We start from the raw sequence: 20,877 nt of genomic DNA, 5'->3' as shown, positions 1-20,877 counted from the left end.
TGGACTTCCTTTTTGACTTCTACTTTTTTTTTTAAGATTTATTTATTTATTTATTTATACAAGCACTGGGTACAGTCAGAAGCTTGGGAGGGTGAGAGGATTCACAAGAGCCAGAGCTGGGAACAGAACAGACAGACTGACGAAGTACACTGCTGAGGGGAGCAGCGGGTGGCAGGAGAGGTCTGCTGCGCCATGTGGGACCCTCACCTGGTGGCCGGGGATGGAACCGGCGCTGCAGAGGCTGTGGGCAGCTTCGCAGCCCAGCACTCAACCGCTGCGCCACCGGGAAGGCCCGACTTCTACATAATGTATTGCTACTTCAATATTAATAATTTTCTTCCCTCTACTTGCTTTTGGGTTTTTTTTTGTTGTTTACTTTCCCTTTTCTAGTTCCTTGAGATGAGAAATTAGGTTTTCTTTGGGTTCTTTCTTGTTTCTTGATGTGGAACTGTATTGCTATATACTTTCCTCTTTGTACTGCTTTTGCCGTGTCTCACATGTTCTGGAATGTTGTGTTCTTGTCATTTGTCTCAAGGTATTTTTTTAATTTCTTATTTTATTTTCTCATTTACCCAGTGACCTTTCAGTCGCTTGTTGTTCAGTCTTCATGTATTGAAGATTTCCTTGTTTTCTTTTTGTAAGTGATTTCTATTTTGATACCTTCATGGTATTAATTCAATCTTTATGTACCGTTAATATTTTTCTTGTGACTCAGTATGTGATTACTCCTTGAGAGTGATCCATGTGCCTTTGATAATATGTATTCTTTTTTTAGGGGGATGCAGAACCCTATAAATGTCTGTTAGGCCCATGTGTTTGGGATCATTGTTTAAGGTTATTGCGGCCTTTTTATTTTTTGCCTCATTGATCTGTTTCATTGGTTAAAGTGGGGTGCTGGAGTCTCAAAACACATATGTACTTTCTCTACTGTCTGTTTTCAAATTTGACAGTGATTGTTTAAAGTATTTGGGTGCTCTTTGTTTGGTAAGTATATGTTGATGAGTGTTATGTCCTCCCGATGTATTGTCCTCTTAACCAGTATATATTGCCCATTCCCACCTCATCAGTTTTTATTAGCTGGTTGTCTATTTTATCTGATATAAAATGTCTGTCTCTGCCTTCCTTTGGGGGGCATTTGCTTGTAGAATTTTTTCCAACATTTTACTTTCTGTGTTTGTCATTGAAATGTAGGTAGATTTCTTGGAATCAGCAGTAGGTTGGATTCTCCTTCCTAATCCAAAATAATATACTCTGTGTCTCTTTTACTGATGAGTTTAGCCCATTGACATTTAAAGTGATTACTGATATGTGGACGCCTGATATATTTTTGTGGTTCTATTCAGTTCTTTTGCTCATTGTTCTCTTTGGTTCAAGTCCTGAAAATCCTTTTGATATTTCTTCTAGGTGGAAAGGGTTAGTGGTTGCAATTTCCTGAAGAATTTTGTGTGTCTGAGAAGGTCTTTGTTTCTCCCTCTTATAGAATGGAGATCTTTGCAGGATAAAATTTTCTTATATTCTATATTCATTTCTTTCCTCAAGTTTGGGAAGTTTTCTTTGATAATTTCCTTAGCTCTTCAGGTTCTTTCTCTCTCTCGTCTCCTGGAATTCCTATGATACTTTGATTTCCTTTCCTCATGGTATCAGATAATTTTCAGTTTTTTCTTCTCCCCCCCCCCTTTGTATTTCTTTCTTTCTTTTTTTTTTTTATCTTGGTTCTTTTCATCCTTTCATCTTTGAGATTAATGATTCATTTTTCCATTCGGCCTCTTCTATTTTCATGACTTTTCCAAGAAAATTTTACTTCTTCCATTGATCTTTTTATAGCCTATAGTTCTGTTATTTTCTTATTTAAACATTCAATCTTAATCTTCTGTTTTTTTTTATTTAAGATTTATTGATTTATTTATACAAGCACTGGGTATAGTCAGAAGCGCAGGAGGGTGAGAGAATTCACCAGAGCCAGAGCGGGGAACAGAACACGCTGACCGATGAAAAACACAGCTGAGGGGAGCAGCGGGGGGCAGGAGAGGTCTGAGCGCCATATGGGACCCTCACCGGTAGCTGGGGATCGAACCAGTGCTGCAGAGGCTGTGGGCAGCTTCGCAGCTCAGCACTCAACCACCACGCCACCAGGGGAGGCCCTTAATCTTCTGTTTTTTGATTGTGTTTCTTGTAGCTTACCTTTACTTCTCTGTGTTTTCTAATATATCTCTGATCTGCTTTTCAGTTTTCTTTGTATTATTCTAATTCTTTGATTTTTCTTATTTATGGTAGTTTTGAATTATATTTTTTAAAGATTTACTTATTTGTGCATAGAAGACCTGGGGTGTAGGGAAGAGGTGTGGAGCAGGTGGTGAGAGGATTCACCAGAGACAGAGTGGGGAGCAGAACTGACAGATCTATTGAAATACACTACTGAGGGGAGCAGTGGGTGAGACAGCTGAGGTCTGCTACATCATATGTGGGTTAGCTCCCTGGCCAGGGATCAAACTCAGACCCCAGTGGTGATGCCATTGAGACTTAACCCCTGGACCAGTTTTGAATTCTTTATCTGACATGGAAAAAAAAAAACAAAAAGAACCCTTCCATGTCTGTGCTGTTTGGTTATGGAAATTGGTTTCCTTTCTGTCATGTGTTGTTCCCCCGAGGACTTGCTGGGCCATTTGTATTTTTCTTTCTCCCTTCTGTTTTTCTTTTTTTGTATTTTCTCTGCTATCTATGAAGCTTCTATGGGGCATGGTCTTCCTCCTCTACTGTACTGGGCATTTACCAGATTATGGGCCTTCCTGAGTGCATTATGGCAGGCTGCATAGTAGAAGTCTTGCCTGGAAATATTGGGGCTAGAAAGTGGGATTAGGTGGGGTTCCTCTCCACCTCCACCCAGGGAATGAAACCAGCTGAATGAGCCATTGTTTCCACTGCATACTAATTGAAAAAGTGTTGACTCTCATCTCTGTCATCAAGGAACAAGTTGATATTGGCAAAGCAGGTCACCTGTGGAGAATAAAAATTGGAAAGTGGGAGATTAATCATCTGCTTTTGCCTGAAAGCCCCCATCCTTGTATTTTTTTTTTAAATAATAAATTTTATTTTTATATTCCCCAATACAACTGCACATGCCCCATTCTGACCCCAGGCCAAAGACCAACTGTGACACTGATGAGGAGTCCAAAGGGAGGCTGAGAACAGGTCCTGCATGGTGTTGGTAAGCGGGTTGTGGATCGGGCTTGTGGTCACAGCAGCTTTCTGCCGCAGACAGCCACATGTTTAGGACTATTTCATAAGGACATTTCTCTAACATATCCTTCTACCTTCTGATCTATTTTTTACAAGAAGACCATCTTGAATGTTGGCCCTATGGTGCTGGACAATAACTTCAATTCTATTCTCTGTGCCAGCCAAGTGGTTAAATGCTACTTCCCAGTCTGCGAGGCCCCATCCTGACAGCAAATGCAAACCTTCTCTCAGCACTATGTAGCAAAGCCCTGTTTAGTCTCCAGTGCTCTCTGCGGGCCCTTTTCCCACTGCAGGGTAGTGGCTCATAACAGAATAAAATACAGGCCTTTCTGCATTTGCATGTCTTGGGAGACCCTTCCTCCCTAGTCAACTGCTCTCTATTCTCCAAGATCCAGCTGATCCTCAACCCTTAGGGAAACTCTCCTGGACTTACTTCCCAGGGGTGGGCCCAGGGACCCTTGTATTTACTTGCAGGCTCCTTCATAGAATCCTGTTTCCACTTTTTCTGAATTTATAGCCTCTGGACTCTGAGGTTCTGGGGAGAAAGGCAGGGTCTGCTTTTTCTCTTTTTCTTTAGCATGTAGCATATTCCATTGATGTTTAAACATTTCCCTGTTTGTAATGGAATCTAAGCTCTCTTTCTTATTTTGAACTTCATAATGTGTAAAGTCACTAATGAAGAATTCCAAAACCACTCATCTGTCAGAGTGGTAGCAACAAAGCAGAAAGTAGGAAATGTGTCCATTGTGGCCACGTGTAAGTGCCAACAGGAAAGTCAGAACATTCTCTCAGGAGTTAGATCTTCATCTCCTAATCCTCATTCTAATTAGGGCTGGGTTTGATGGCACCTTTGCAGATATATTCAAAAGAGCATGTGATGCCCTCCCAGTTCCTCCAGCTTCTGTGCCAGGTGTGCAGCTGAGCTGACCAGGCCACCCACCACACTGCTCAGGAACCTATCAATCAGGCCTGGAAGCCACTTCTCAGTACTGAGAAATTAAAGGAGAGAGAGAGATGCTCTATTTTTTTTTTTTTTTTTTACTTTATCAATTGCACTTGCAGACTTGGCTCATAGTTAGATTCAGGTACAGAGGGCAGCTGAGATTCTCACTATAATTTATGGTAGCTATCACAGCCTTGGCTTTGTGTCACAGGCCTGTGATGCAGAGACTTTGTTCAGACTACAGAATGCAGGGGTGCTGCAGGGTGCTGGCCCTCTCACTAGACATGCACTAAAAAGCTCTCTATCCCCAACTCTTGTTAGAAATGATGTGCAAGAAGGGGGCAGTTACAGTGACTTCATCATTGGCCCTGATTACCTATTAGCGAACCTTCCCTGTTCTCCTAACAGAAGGTGCACTTGCATCTCATTCGTTTCGTCCATTAGAATAAAGGTAGGGAATGAGTCTGATTTTGTCAGCAAAGGTAGATGTCTAAGAAATAGCAACTATATGAATGAATGAAGTTAGGTCATCCTCAAGGATTTTTTGAGGGGGGATTTAATGAACGTTGGTAATTAAATGGCTAACATTGATGGGATAAAGTATAAAGTGCTTAACAAATTATATTGTCACAACAGGAGAGAAGAGGTTTTACTCCCTTTTACAGATGGGGGCACTGTTGTTTCAGAGCGAACAAGATCTGAATGAAGCAAAATATAAGTGTTTATTTAGTGTTATTTTTTCAGGTCTGCATGTAGGAGACAGGTTTTAAGAAGCCTTGAGTTGTGTTCCAGGGTTTGTAGACACATAAAAAGGGATAGATCCCACTCACTCAGTTATGCAAAGCAGGGTTAGAAGTCAGTCTATCAAATTCTAATTGGTGGGCCCACTATACAAATTCGTTGTTTTAATTGGTGCAAAAACATGGACTTCAGGTGAAAACTTAGTTGAACAATAATTGGCCAAGCTTACGTCCAAGCATGGGAGCTGTGTTTCAGCTGAGACCCTCTTATAAGACTCTGCACTGCTTAGTTACCCACATTTGAAAGACTCCAGTATGTTTCATATTTCCTACCTGCCCATCAGGGTACACACGGCAGCAAGGAGTGAGGAGGGTTCTGTCTCCAAACAGGTCTGCATCTGTGCTCATTGCCTTTTCATAACCTTGCTCATCTCTTATCTTCAGAGACAACTGTTTTCAGTAATATGCACAAGGTACAAATTCTTCAGGTTGTATACAACACTATGTTGTGATTCGCAGGTCCTGTTGGAACAGGAGCGGTCAGGACAAGAGGCTGGGAGGGCAATAGGATAGGCCAGAGGGCTATTCACCTGCCTGGGCTCTAAGACAAGAGAGCCGCCCCAAGCCCCTCTGCTGCGCCCTCGCGCATAATTGCAAAAGACCGCAGGCTCTGGGAACAACAACTATGGGGTTTATCTTACAAACAGGGGAAACAGAGCTGACTGCAGCCCCAAGCAGCTGGTGTCTCTGTCTCACCCAGATAGTGTCCCCCAGAAGTGCAAGCAGCGTGCCGGCCACCTGTCAGCAGGAGAGCTGGACAGCACTGGCCGGGAGAGATGGTCCCCGTTGGGCCCCTGAGGTGGTGTCACAGACACCCAGTGGGCACAGCTCTCGTGACGCCGCCCTGGAGCGTGGGGTGCTCCTTCCAGGAGATGTCAGAGACAGGACCAGAGGCCCAGCCCTTGACAGAGGCCTTCGGCTTCTCTGCCTCCCTCCAAGGTGGGATGCGGGATGTCGGCTGCTGGTCCTTATTCCCTCCTCTTTCTTCAGAGGCCACGAACAGAGTCTGGAGGCTGGTTCAGAGAGTCTCCCAGCGCCGTCTCACCCCGGCTTACATCCTCTTTTGGGGTGCCCCACCCACAGGTCTGATTGGACCATTTTTCAATCCTGTGGTGTAGCAACCACCCCAAACTGGGTAGGTTCATCACTGGTTCAAGCAGCCTTGTCGGTGTTCTAGCCATTTTCACAGTCTCCGCCAAAGGCCGCCGCACTCTACTTCACAACTCCATACTCCACGCCGCCCTGCTGCACCGTCCTCTGCCCCTTGGCCAAGTGTGCATGCGCGGTGGGAGGGCAGAAAAGCCTGATCCTTTTCCCTTTTACTTAGCCCACAATCCACCCCCTCAGGGTTTTCCGCCATACAGTCTGTATACAAGTATATGCAAGTTTCCCTTGGCAAATATAAACACTGCAGCCATGGCCCATGAAAGCAAACAGCATACATTACAAAATAAGTTCAATTCCCCTTGGGGAGGAACGATAAAGAAGTCACTGGTATCAGCAACGGGAGATCCCTCCCATCCCTCCCATCGGCCAATTTTGTGTCCGAAGATAATATTGTAGCTGGCATCAGTGGCCTTCCAGGTCAAGAGTACCACATTCCCTTTGCCAGGGAAGAGGCATCAGAAGGCTCAACATGCAGCAAGAGTGGCGAGCTCCTAATAGGCCACAGAGTCATCACGAATGTCCCCTTTAGGATTGCCTTCTGATCTGCCACCCCAGGGTGGGTAACACGCACCCGTGGTGGCCATTGTGCAGTCACCCATGGTGTTATCTGTAAATCGGCCTCCAGGCCCCGACCCCAGGGGGCTATCAGAGCCACCCAGTGCATGTGGGGAGCCTTCACAATCTAGGGCCATTCCCAGTCCACAGTCTGCCCTGGGTCCACTCCAGTTGGGGCTGGCAATAAAATGTTGCCCTGCTGTCCAAATCCAGGCTATAACAAAATATCCAAAGTTTTTATCTGCAATTGGATGGGAGCAGCGGCGCCATGCAGCAACGCCTGCCCTGGAGCCAGGCCGCTGTCCTGCTCCTTTCATTTAGTGTTGGTAGCACGTCCAACAGATGTCGGCTCCACCTGGCCAGTGTCAGAGAGGGGCCAGTAGCTCTCAGCCCTTGCTTTAGCAGTCCGTTATAACACTCTATGATCCCTGAGCTTTGGGTTTATAGGAGTGAGAAACTTTCATTCAAAACCTATGTCGTTGGCCCACTGCTGTACCTCGGCTCCATAAAATGAGTCCCTTGGTCTCTCTCCACTACCAGCGGACATCTGTATGCAGCACATAGGTGTGCCAGTGCCGCCAAAACTGCCTTTTGGTCTGCATGTGAGCAGGGTAAGCTGCCAATAACCCAGTAGCAGTGTCCACACAGATAACCGCATACTGTTGTCCATCTGAGCGAGGTAGTGGTCCAATGATGTTGATATGCCAGCGTGGCAGGGGCACCTTCCCCCTCAACACCGGCCTGTGGATGCCAAAGGTCTCTGGGGGTAAGTCCTGGAACATACTACATGTTGTTCACAAACAGTCTGAACCTCCTCTAAAGTTGCAGGTAGACCCCAGGCACGCACAGTGGCCCACATTGTCTTCTGCCCTGCATGGAGCAAGCATATATGCAGCCACTGAGCAACATCCAGCCCTGGAGCAGTTTCAAGCCATCGGACCCGGGCTAGGGCATCTGCTTCATCGTTGCCTGGTGAAGCCAATGGGGCATGTCCTGTGGCAGGATAAACAGTCACCTGCTTCTGATGCCCCAGATCCCATAGATCTTTCCAAGGGCCTGCCCCACAATGGCCGATACATGACTGTCCAGCCATTTAGATTCCACGTGGAAATCCACAGTGTCAGGCCCCTGTACACAGCCCAATTGTCAGTACAGATGACTAGAGGGGAAGGCTCATGGGCCACCACCATCCATACAGCTCGCAGTTCAGCCCATTGGCTGCTCTGTCCTGTCCCAGTTTCAAACCAAGTGGCGTCCGTTTCAGGGTGTATAGCCACAGCTGTCCAAGAGGCTGGCTGGCCCTGGCTGGAGCTGTCCGTGTATCAGGCCTCTGCTGGAATCAGTGCTCGTCCCTCCTTGTTTCAGGTTTGGCTTCCACACAGGCTTCTAAGTTGGTTCCATGCTGACATATGTCACTGGACCAAGAACCTCCTGCAACTCCGCTAGTTGACAGGGTACAGTGCTGTTCTAGGTAGGCCCCCCACTTTGCCAAGGTGGGCATTTGAGCAGTACCAGTACGGTCTTTGTCATCCAGTCCTATACCCATCCGGCTATTGGATAGGTGGTTCTCACTAAGACAGGAGCTGCGGTGGTTATACTTGCAGTAGCTAGTAAGGCTGCATACACCACAGCTTGCTGTTTCTCAATCAAGGAATACCTAACCTCAGCCCCCTTCCAGAGTTGGGGCCAGAAACTAACAGGCTGTCATAGACTCTCTGATTTCTGCCAGAGTCCCCACCCGAACCTTTCCTTAGTAACATGTACATCAAGCTCACAGGGTGGGGCTGGGTCAAAAACCTGCAAGGCCTGAGCAATCTTTATAGTCCGTTTGGCCATGGCAACTGCTGTGTCTGCCTCAGCTGACCAATCCCACCTGGTCCCCTTATGTATCAACATATACAAGGGTTGTAGGAGCTGGGCCATATGAGGTACAAATGCCCTCCAGTAACCCAGCAGGCCCAGAAAGGCTTGCAGTTGCTTCACTGTGGTTGGAGTGGAGTAAGCTTGCACTTTATCTATCACAGCATCTGGGATAACCTTTGTCTTACTCGACCAAACAACCCCCAAGAACTTAACGGACTGTCCAGGCCCCTTGTCCAGCCACATGTTTTCAGGGTGTCAACAGGAGAGGTACTGTCTTTTCCAAATCTGCAAGAGTCACTAGTCAATAAAATGTCATCAATGTAATGATACAGATGCACTGACGATGGCCTCTCCCACCGGGCCAGATCTGCTGCCACCAGCCCATGGCACAGAGTAGGGCTGTGCAGGTCTCCCTGTGGGAACAGTAAATGTCTGTTGCCGGCCTTCCCAGGTGAAGGCAAACTGGTCTTGACTCTCTAGATATAGATAGTCTAGATATAGATAGCTATATCTATCGGGGGGGGGGGGGAAGCATTTGCCAGATCAGCTACAAAATGATGCATGCCTAGCTCATGGCTCAGATCCATCAAGTGCCACTGAAGGCCCTGCAGCATGCAAGGGGGGAACTACCTTATTTAACTCATGATAATCCACTGTCATGCGCCAAGAGCCAACCGGCTTCTTCACCAGCCACAAGGGCAAATTGCAGGGCCTGTGGGCAGTACGCAAAATGCCTACTTTCTCCCGTTCTGATGTGCCCATCATTTCCTTGTGGCCTCCGGGCAGCCGATATTGCTTGGTATTAGTCACTCGCCTAGGGACTGGCAGTTGTATGGGCGGATGTTTGGCGTGTCCTCGCACCACTGCCTTGACCACACGCACTCTAGGGTGAAACTCTCCGACTGTGGTCTCGTCGAGCCATAAGCCACCCCCAGGACGTACTCCGGAATGGGCGATATATACACTTTATACTCCTTGGGGGTCATCACCCAATCCCTAGGGACAGTCTCACTGCTGTCACCTTGACACTCTGGCCTCCACAACCATGAGTGTAACAAGCAACCCCTGAAATTTCCCTGGATTTCCATAGAGCAGAGTACATTCTGCTCCTGTGTCTACCAAAGCCAAAACCCTGTGCACATTAGTCGGGGCCAGTGGATGGCAGGCTCCACATGTGGCCTCTGGTCCCCGCCTGGCCCCTGTGGACGGGTTCCTTGGCCTTCACCCTATTCGAAAGTGATCAGGCCATCACCTGAGGACGGGGTTGGCAGCAGGTGGTCTTCCAGGCACAGGACACGCGCCTGAGGCCTGGAGCTTCTAGGCTTCCCCTGAGCAGCAGTCCTTCTCATGGTGTGAGCCTCTGGTCTTCTCGCAGCTACTTCCGTAATTCTAACAAATACACATTGGGCTGCTCTTACTAAATCTGTCCACATTTGATTATGGGCAACTTTAACAGGTTCTGTGATGCCAAAAGGCTTTCTTGCCCTCCTTGGCATTCCTTTTGATTGCTCAACAACTGCCCATATTCCTTTCTGAGTTTGAGAGCGCTGGCTCTCGACGTCACCACAGCTACCTATCATGGTTGTGACATCATGTATTGACATCCCACATAGGGGGCTAGAACTGCCATGAGGGATCCAAACGAAGATGAGGGGGCCCTTTAATACCAAGTCTCTCATCCCTGCTGGGAAATGCTAGTCATCAGGACCACGAGTATTCACACTGAGCATGGCCTGCTGCATCCCCAATTCTGAAGCACCTGTCCCAGCTCGGCATCCGTCTGCCATCTGCTCGCTGTCTCCGGCACGTCTCCTTCATCAGCCATACTGTCGGTATGCAAGCCATTATCCATTCCAGCGGGGTGTGGTCGCCCTGGCTGTACCACCGGCTGTTCTGCAGCCTCTCTCTCAAGGATGGGTGTAAAGTCACTGAGGCCAGCCTTTCCATCTCTTGTGCTGTACAAATAATCCCACCCACCCCCAGGTCCCACAGACGTAGCAGCCAGGCTGCCAAGGGCTCCCCTGGTTTCTGGCGGAACCGTTTGCCCAAGTCCACCAGTTCCACCTGGGTGTGTGGTCAGTACGTCGTAATTCCGTCCTATGTGGTGGCCCAGCAGCCTGACCCCCTGGGGCCACAGGCCGCTGTTGCTTCATTTTCTGAGTCACCACTGAGCGTGCCAAAGCATGGGACCAGCCTCCTCCTCCTCTCCAGAGGAGTCCGGCTCTCTGGGGTCGTAGGTTGTTTTGCCACCACCAGGTGTGACTTGGGCAAAGGGCCAGCTTCCCTCTCCTCTTCTCCTGAGGAGGAGTCTGGCGTCTCTGGAATGGGGGGTTGGTTTCTCCAAACTTCTTCCTCCAGAATCCTCAAACGTTGCAGTTCCCACATCTCATCCTGCACTTGCTGGATTCTGGATCACTCTTTCTGCCTAGATTCTCGCAGAGCTGTGAGAAACACCCATCCCACAGCCCCTCCGCCTCGCGGGCACTGCATCCAGCCAGCGTCTCTCCTGTTTCGTATAGGGCCTGTTCAAGCTGCCCCGGGGACCCGTCTCCCTCTGGCCATTACTGGGGAGGCGCCCATTGGGGGAGGAGGCTGGCCACCAAGTACCATCTGCTCGTGCCCGGCCACCCCTCAACTCCTCCCCAGGTTTTAAAGGGTTCCATACCTGCTGCACCCAGCCGTCTTGCTTTGACGCCAAATGTAGTGCAACCATCCCAAAGCGGGTTGGTTCATCGCCGGTTGAAGCAGCCATGTTGGTTTTCTAGCCATTTTCATATTCTCCTCTGAACACCACTGCACTCCGCCACATGTGGCTGACTGAAACATTTAGCACCCATCAGCTCATAGCTCGCACCTGATCTGTTCATTCCATGATCCGGCAAGTAAGGGCAATTGCTGGACTCTGAGGAGCGACTGCCACACTGACTTGTGGTGGAGGAGCAGGGCGAGAGACCACTGCTCCTGCTGGATCCTACTGCTGAGGCAGCTGGGTTCTGGTAGAAAGTCTATGTGGTGTTTTGCAGTTGTGAGTACATGGATGAGGCCTCCAAAACCATGACACCACCCAGGTTTGCGCAATTTCCAAGATAATCAAACTTGTCCACCCTCAGATTACTTTGCTGTCAAATGGAGATAATATCAATCAAGGATGATTAAGGGAACATATGGAAATAACACTTATAGAATGTTCTATATTATCAGGAACCACTTTATTAACATTTTGCCCTGTACAAATAGAAGGAATATCCTATACTTCATGTTGCATAAAAACAATAACCCCATTGTACCAGAGTCAGATTCCAGGTTAAAGACCTGTACCCCATGCCTGGCCATTTGCAACTTCTCACCGAATATATTTTGCTCCATAGAATTCCACCCAAGATAGCATGTCTCCTATGGTTTTTGAAATCAAAATCTTTCTTATGATTGGCTCCAAAATTCCTCCCCTCACAGTGAAAAGTAAAACCTTTCTAGATTCAGACATGTTACCAAAGTCAAAAATTTGTAAAGCATCCTAGGAAGAACAAATCTTATTTTTGTGACTTTTGTACAAATAGACTTTGCCACTGTGTTGTTGTCACCTGCATGTAATACTAAGACTCCTTTTTCCCTTGGCGTTCATATTACCAAGGGACCTTGGAAGGAATTTTAGGCAGACGCCATCCTGGATACCGAGGTCCTGTCCACCTCTGCTTCTCCCTGGCCCATTTTTCAGTACCCCTTTCAGAACACAGTCCCCCTGTCTCACAATTACTACTCTCCGGGGCTGCAAGAGCCAATCCGGCCTGATGTCCATCCAATCACAGAGAACCCTGTGCATCAGAAACTGAGGGAGTGGGTCTCTCTTCAAAAAGCTCACCATCTAGCAGTGTTAACAGAACCCAGCTGCCTCAGGGTGGGGGTGGGGGGCGGGGGTCCCTCAGCTGCGGGAGCCGGCAGGAGCAGTGGTCTCTCGCCTGCTCCTTCACCACAAGTCAGTTGTGGCTGTTGCTCCTCAGAGCCCAGGAACTACCCTTACTTGCTGGATCACAGAATGAACAGATCAGGTGCGAGCTATGAGCTGATTGGTGCTAAATGTTTCGGTCAGCCATAGGATTGAAAAATGGTTCAATCAGACATGTGGGTGGGGCACCCTGAAAGAGGATATTATTCAGGATCAGAGGGAGCCAGGAGACTCTCTGAACCAGTCTCCAGACTCTATTCCAAACTCTGTTTGTGGCCCCAGAAGAAAAAGGAAGGAAGATGGACCAGATGCCAACATCCAGCAGCTGATCTCTGAGGGAGGGAAAGAAGCCAAAGACCTTTAATTTGATGTAGTCCCAGCTGTTTATCTTTGCCTTCACTATCACAGCTTTGGGTATGTGGTACATATACACAATGGAATATTACTCAGCAATCAAAAAAGATAAACACATGCATGCCATTTGCAGCAACATGGATGAAGCTGGATGGGATCATATTCAGCGAAATAAGCCAGAAAGAAAAAGAAAAATATTGTATGGTCTCACTCATAGCAGGAATTTAGAAAACCTAAATAAGGGACCAGGAAAAAGTCTAATTATAATAAAGAAAAAAATCAAAATCAACAAGCAACCATAAACCAAAGACACACTAAGGGGGCAAAGGCGATGAGGAGAGGAGGGATTAGGGCCAAAATAAGGGGGGGGTATTGTATGGGGACTATAACCAAAATGAAAATGCATACATTGTGCAAAAAATGAAAAATGATGTAAGAATTATATAAAATAAAATAAAATAATATATATAAATGCATTTTCTACTACTACCATTCTATAAGAGGTGAATGAACAAAGAGTTATTTTTGAGGCCATATTCAAAACAAAACTAACCTAAGTTTTTCCAGAAAGGATCAAGATGTTGTCCTAAGTGAGAACGTTTAAACACGTTTCTGCTAAACTGACACAGCTAAAGTAAAAGCAAAATTCTATACCACAGTAGCCATGAAAAATTGAACACTGACCTACAAAATCTCTGACAGAACTGATCTTGACTCTCAGTATGAATGAATCAATCCCCTTGTGTGAATGCTTGCAAAGAGCAAGATCACAGAACCCAGGAAAACCACAATTGCCAAAGAGCAGCGCCAGAGTGGGCATTTTAAGCAAATGGTTTCCTGTCAAATAAAGAAACCATGGAAAAGAGAAAAGAACAGGAAAAAGAGTCAGCAATCAACTTTAATGATGAAGATCATAACTCTAACACAAATTTATTTTTTTTGAGAGATGCAAAGGAGATGGAGCTCTGGTGAAGCAATAGCAGTTATGAAAAGCAATAATCTAAAAAAGTTTTAAGACATAAAAAGCATGATTATTAAAGTAAACAATATAAGGGAGACTGAAGAAAATCAAATTATTGAATTGATTCAGGGTTTTTCTGACAATTCAGGTAAAGAGAGAAAGATAGAGAAACATTAATGATAAAGAGAAGCCCTGGTGACTCCCCAGAGTCCTGCTATATGTACATTAGGGATTCTGGAAGACGGCACTAAGCAGATGGAGGTCAGACAGACAAACTGAGACTAGCAAACTGAAATGTAAGAATCACTGGCATAAAAAAAGATAAATATAAAAGCCAGCAAAACTTAGTGATATTCAAGTGTTGGGTTAATGATTTTTTGAACCCTAATGCTAATGTCAGGAAAAAACTGTCAAATTGTTTTAGAGCCAGCCTTGGTTATAAACAACATAATACATGGATTATAATGCAAGGTGATAACTCATTAAGGGATAACTCATAGAATTCTTGGGAAAGCTTAAGATTGAGCCTTGAGGGCAGATCCTGCACTATACAGAAATGTGACCATTGCAGGAACCTCTGCCTTTGCCGTGATCAGAAGTAGTTCCAGGGCACCTCCACACAGCACTGGCTCCAGCCGATGGATGCCCAGTGTTTGTCTTTGTACCTGAGTAACTCCCATCCAAGGAAAAGTCTCACATGGATTCTGAAAATAGAAAGAAACCAAATCAAAGCCTGATCTTGGGTTGCGGGATGGTTGTAGGGGCTCTCAAATTGGATTTTTTTCTAGACTGCATTGGAAAAGTAGAGTTGGCATTGGAATGGTGGAAGCAAGAGAATGTTCAAAAGGGTGTTCATAAAATTCAAGGTGGTCATGAATGACATCCTGCATACTAATAAATTAACAATTTAAAACAAAGATTCCATATTAATACAATAGAATTTAGTAGGTCGGTAGAAGTTGGGGAACAAAAATCTCTGAAGTTCTCATTTGACAAAAAAATAAGTCCATGTAGCCATTTTAAATCTTAAGTTAAATGTATGACAAATTTTAAGTTTGCATCAATAAAATAAAAATACTTTAATCTTTTCAAATGTTTTTGATTATATCTCTGAAGTTCTCATTTGACAAAAAAATAAGTCCATGTAGCCATTTTAAATCTTAAGTTAAATGTATGACAAATTTTAAGTTTGCATCAATAAAATAAAAATACTTTAATCTTTTCAAATGTTTTTGAGTATATATTGCATATTGCATCACAGATTAATAAACTATGTTTTTATAGATAAATACATGTTTTGTTTGTTTACAAGTAAGAAAAAAGGTCCTAATATTACCTCAAGAGCATGCACACTTTTTTTTTAAAAAGATTTATTTATTTATTTATACAAGCACTGAGTACAGTCAGAAGGGCAGGAGGGTGAGAGAATTCACCAGTGCCAGAGCAGGGAGCAGAACAGGCAGACTGACGAAGTACACTGCCGAGGGGAGCAGCGGGCATGGCAGGAGAGGTCTGCGCACCATGTGGGACCCTCGCTGGTGGCTGGGGATCAAGCCAGCGCTGCAGAGGCTGCAGGCAGCTTCACAAAAGCGCTCAACTGCTGCACCACTGGGGAGACCCACTCACTTTTTTCTGATATGCAATTACAGTATACTTTCATTCTCTATATCCACTTCATTGTTAACAATCTAAAGTTCTTCACAAAAGTTCAAGATTATTCTGAATCAACATTGTAGAGATGGCTCTTTAATCTGTGCTAGAGGTTGAGACCTCCTGAGCATTTCTGATACCTGTCATACAGTGTGAAGGAATATGGAAAAATTCTAGAGTTTAATCTACATTTTCTATTTTGATTATGTGTTTCCCAGTTTTTTAACTAGTGATTTTGTTTCCCAATAATTTATTTAACTAAGAGTTCTAATGTTTATGGTCATTGGCACCACTGTATGTTTGGGGACTGTGAAAATGAATAAAATAAAGATCTTTCCCTCTCAGACCTCACACTACACTAGATTTGGGGGGAGAAAGGGATTAGCAGAAGGGAGAGAAGAGACGATCAGAAATGTAAGAAATAAAAATATACTAATGCAGCCAGTTCATCAAGTTACCTCTATCATCTTCTTCAAAATCCATAGTCCCAATTATGAGGAAACAAATTAAGGAAAAATTGAGGGATAGTCTAAAAAATACCTGCTCAATACTCCTCCAAATTGTTAATGTCAAAAAAATCCCAAGAAAAATCAGAAACTATCACATACCAGATAACTAATGTATTGTACCCTGGATGGCATCCTGGTTCACAGAAAGAGTCTCAGATTAAAGCTAAGGTCATCTGAGGGAAGTGTGGGCTTTAGTTAATAATAACAATTTATTGTTGATTTACTAATTTAAATAAATATTCCACTCTAATATGTTAATAACATGGGAAACTGAGTGTAGGGCAACATTATCTTTGGAAAAATCTAGCTATTCTAAAATAAAAACATTATTGGCAATCAATGTACCATTTATAAGTGTACATATACATAAAATAGTTGTTCCATTGTATAATGAATTTCAGGTTCTATGAAGCAAGGTTGGGAGACAAACTAGGGGGAGGCATTGCACTTTAGACAGTAAGGCAGTGGAGACCTCTGAGCAGCTGACATTAGAGAATCAAATTCAGGGCAATTGAGCAGGCAATATGGCTCTGTGAAGGGAAAACATTCAGTGGGACAAAAATAGTAAATACAAAGACTGCAACAGAATTTCATTTAGTATGTTTGTGAAACAGCAAAGGTCAGCATAGCTTGTAACTGAAGAGTTGAAAGAAATAAGGGAAATGAGGTTGCTAAACGTAGGGCTTATTGACTATCCTATGTTTTATTCTAAGTGTAATGAGAAGCCATTCATAGGGCATGTTCACACTTAAACAGCCTTGTTCTAGTGTCTTTGATAGAATAAACTGGACAGGAGTGGGCTCGCAGACACCAAGAAAATGATTATTTGACTTCTCAGGATGAGAAAGGTGAGGGTGGCGAGGTGAATGTGGTAACAGAAGAAGCAGTCATATTTGGGATGTTTGAAGGCTAGAGTTTTATTTTATTTTATTTATTTTTTAAAGATTTATTTATTTATGCATACAAGAGCTGGAGTACAGGCCAGAGGCATGTGGGGGGGGGAGGGGGGAGAGGATTCACCAGAGACAGAGCAGGGAACAGAACAGGCAGACTGACTGAAATACACTGCTGAGGGGAGCAGCAGGAGAGACAGGAGAGGTCTGCTGCCTCATGCGGGCAGCCCCCTGGCCAGCCGGGGATTGAACTCGTACTGCAGAGGCTGCGGATTTCTTCATAGTGCGTGCTTAATCCCTTGCGCCACCAGGGAGGCCCCTGAAGGCTAGAGTTTAGATTGATCAACTTTTTCACAAAAGTAGGTCAGAGAGAAGAATTAGCAATGAATGACTTGAATTAGGTATGATGAAGGAAGAATGGTAGAAAGAAAAGGAAAAGAAACAGAGGTTGTATATTAATACTATTTTCTTCAAAGAATCTAGAAAGTTACAGTGAAGAGAGAGAAGCTTGAAATTACAATGTGGAACAATTGCATTTTTATGCTGAATGAACATCGTATAAGACTAGGGAGAAAAAAAATCACTTCATGCAGCAACAGGGGAATATGTTCTCAGGGGAAAGGTAGGTTACATTTAAAGGAAGAGGATGAAGAGAAAATTTTGTTAATGAAGTTATCCATGGAGCAGAGTACAAGGACTTGGATGAAGAAGGCATGTGGAGAGATTGGGTAAGATTAAGTGAAAAAAAAAAATGAAAATCTGCTTGAAGTGTACGTTGGGCATCTTTTATGACAACCTAAGGACTGCATAATTTCTGATGAATTTTTTCTGGAAGAAAGAAATCATCCAGGGCCATCCCTGGTGGCACAGCCTCTGCAGCACCCCTTCAATCCCCAGCCGCTGGTGAGGGTCCCACATGGCGTGCAGACCTCTCCTGCTGTGCCTACTGCTCCCCTCAGCAGTGTACTTCGTCAGTCTGCCTATTCTGCTCCCCGCTCTGTCTCTGGTGAATCCTCTCACCCTCCTGTGCTTCTGACTGTACCCCAGTTCTTGTATAAATAAACAAACAAACAAACAAATAAATAAATCTTTAAAAAAAAAAAGAAAAGGAAAAAATCATCCAGTTATCCTACTTTTCTGGACTGGTCTCTTAGGTTGATAAACAGTGGTGAGCTATAATTGAATTATATGTCCTTTGGAATTAAATAGCATCCCTTGCCAGTTACTTAGAAACTTTAAAAGCTGCATGCCCATTCCCTGAACATTATTAATCATTTGTAATAAAATAAAAATTGGTCACATCAAACTTCCAGCTCTAAAATCTCAGCTACAATAGATCTGGCAATGTCTACTAGTTATAATAATAATAATCTAATTTTTCCCTTTGTTTCTTTCTACATAATGTTTCTTTTACTTCATCCTGATTGTTTGCAATCAAAATGTAGAAGCACTTTTTAAAATTTATTTTATTTTTGTTCAGTTACATTTATAAAAATAATGTTGATTTATAGCACAGAATATTTCTTAGGGGTATATGTTACACCTCTACAATTGTATTTACTTGAAACACACCCACAAAAGTCCCAATAATCCTTCATAGGAACCCCATTCCCCATTGTTCCCACCACATTATCCTCTGGTAGCCTTAGCAATAGTCTATAGTCTATAGTAAATAGTGCTGCAATAAAGATAGGAGTGCAGGTTTCCTTTCTAATTAGTGTTTTTGTGTTCTTTTGGTAGATATCTAGAAGTGGAATTGCTGGGTTATATGAAAGATGCATTTTTAGTGTTTTGAGGCACCTCTAACAGCTTGCCATTAAGGGCTGGTTCAGTGGACATTCACACAAACAGTGTAAGAGGGTTACCTTTTCTCCACGCCCTTGCCAGCACTTGTTGCTTTTTTAAATTTTAATATGGGCCATTCTTACATGTGTAAGGTGGTATCTCATTGTGGTTTTGTTGTTTTTTTAAAAAAAATGTTTATTTATTTATGCATTTAAGAGCTGGGGTACAGGCCAGAGGTGTGGGGGGTAAGAAGATTCACCAGAGACAGAGTGGGGAGCAGAACAGGAAGACTGGCTGAAACACACTGCTGAGGGGAGCTGCGGGCGAGACAGGAGAGGTCTGCTGTGTCATGTGGGTTTCTCCCTGGACGGCCAGAATCGAACCAGTGCTGCACAGGCTGTGGACAGCTTCACAGCACTGCGCTCAATCTGCTTCGCCACTGGGGAGGCTCACTAACCTCTTTTTGTTGAGATTGGATGGCTTTCCTAATTTACTCACCTAGCTTATTTTTTGAATATAAGAAGCAATTGATGTTTGTGTGTTGATTATGTATCCTGCCACTTTGTTGAATTGGTTTATTATTTTGATTAGTTTTCCTGTGAAGCCTTTGGGATTACCTATGATATTATCATATCATCTGCAAATAATGAATGCTTTACTTCTATCCCAATTTGGACTCCATTTTTAGTGTTCTCATAAAAACTCCATTTTTAGTTTTTCTCCTAATAAAGTTAGGACTTCTAATACTATGCTAAATAGCAGTACTGTGAGTGGACGGTGTTGTTTTTACTGGATTGGTTTTCAGTTTTCACCATTGAGAATGATACTGATAGAGAATAGGGAGGGGGAGGAGATCAGGTGAGACACTAAGCTGGCATTAATTGGAAATCTGCACACACATATTGCTTATGGCCTGTCTTCTCTGAGTTAATTTTCCAGCCCAAGGACACATCTGGAGGAGTTTGGGGAGCCAACGCTATCTGAAGACCAGCCTCAGCACACAGGGAGGAGCCTGAGGCCAAGAGAATGATATGGAGCTCCGGGGACTGGACATCACAATCTCCCGGCAGCAGTGAAGGACTGCTTACTACTGAATTGTCGTTGTGCAACTCACTATAAAAAGGCAGCTGGAAATGAAATGTTAAGGTGGTTTCTTTAGGGTGTTAATTCCCCAAGTTCCAGATTGCCAGCTATCTAATTAAAACACACCTTAAAGATTCCGTTCCTGTCTCCACTTTATTAGCATTCACTGGTGACAGGTCACCTGAACTCCAGGCTGCTGGGTACAATCCTCCTTGTGGATTTGTCATCTATGGCTCTTATTATATTAAGGTATGCTCCATTTATAACTCAGTTTGTCAAGGGTTTCATCATAAATGGATGCTGAATGTATAAAATGTTTTCTCAGCATCAATTGATATGATGGCCTGGTTTTCACTTTCCTTTTTATTGATTTGGTGAGTTTCATTGATTGATTTCCAGATGTTGAGCCATTCTTGGGTACTGGGTTTAAATCCCACTTGGTCATGCTGTGTCATCTTTTCATTGCATTGTTGGATTTGGTTTATTAAGATTTTATTGAGGATTTTTGCATCTGTGTTTATTTGGTACACTGTCTGTACTTTTATTTCTTTGTGTTCATGTTTGCTTTTGGTATTAGTGTAATGCTGACCTCATAAAATCTATCTGGAAATATTCCTTCTTTCTCAATGTTTTGGAAGAATTTTAGCAGTACAGGAATTAATTCATCTTTGAAAGTTTGGTAGAACTCACCAGAGAAGTCATTTGGTCCTGGACTTTTGTTTTCTGGGACAATTTTGATGACTTTTTCAGTTTCCTTGCTTGTGATTGATTTGTTTGGGTTTACTATTTCTTCCCTATGTAGTCATGGATAATTCTCTAATATCTAAAAATCTATCCATCTCATTTAGATTGTTGAATTTATTTATTTTTTTCAAAGAACCAGTTAATGTTCATATTGATCTTTTAAACTGTCTTTTTCCTTTCTATTTCATTTATTTCTGATCTGAATTTTATTATTTCCTTCCTTCCTTCTACTGACTTTTGAAATTTGTTGCTCTTCTTTTTCAAGTTCCTTGAGATTAGACACAAGTTCTTTAGTTTGGGCTCTTTCTTGTTTCTTGATGTGGGCCTGTATTGCTATAGAATTCCCTCTTGGTACTGCTTTTGAGGTGTCCCACATATTCTGGAAGGTTG

Source organism: Talpa europaea, assembly GCF_964194135.1.
Source record: "Talpa europaea genome assembly, chromosome: 1".
NCBI lineage: Eukaryota > Metazoa > Chordata > Mammalia > Eulipotyphla > Talpidae > Talpa > Talpa europaea.
The sequence above is the reverse complement of the archived record's forward strand: the minus strand, read 5'-3'. Positions refer to the sequence as shown.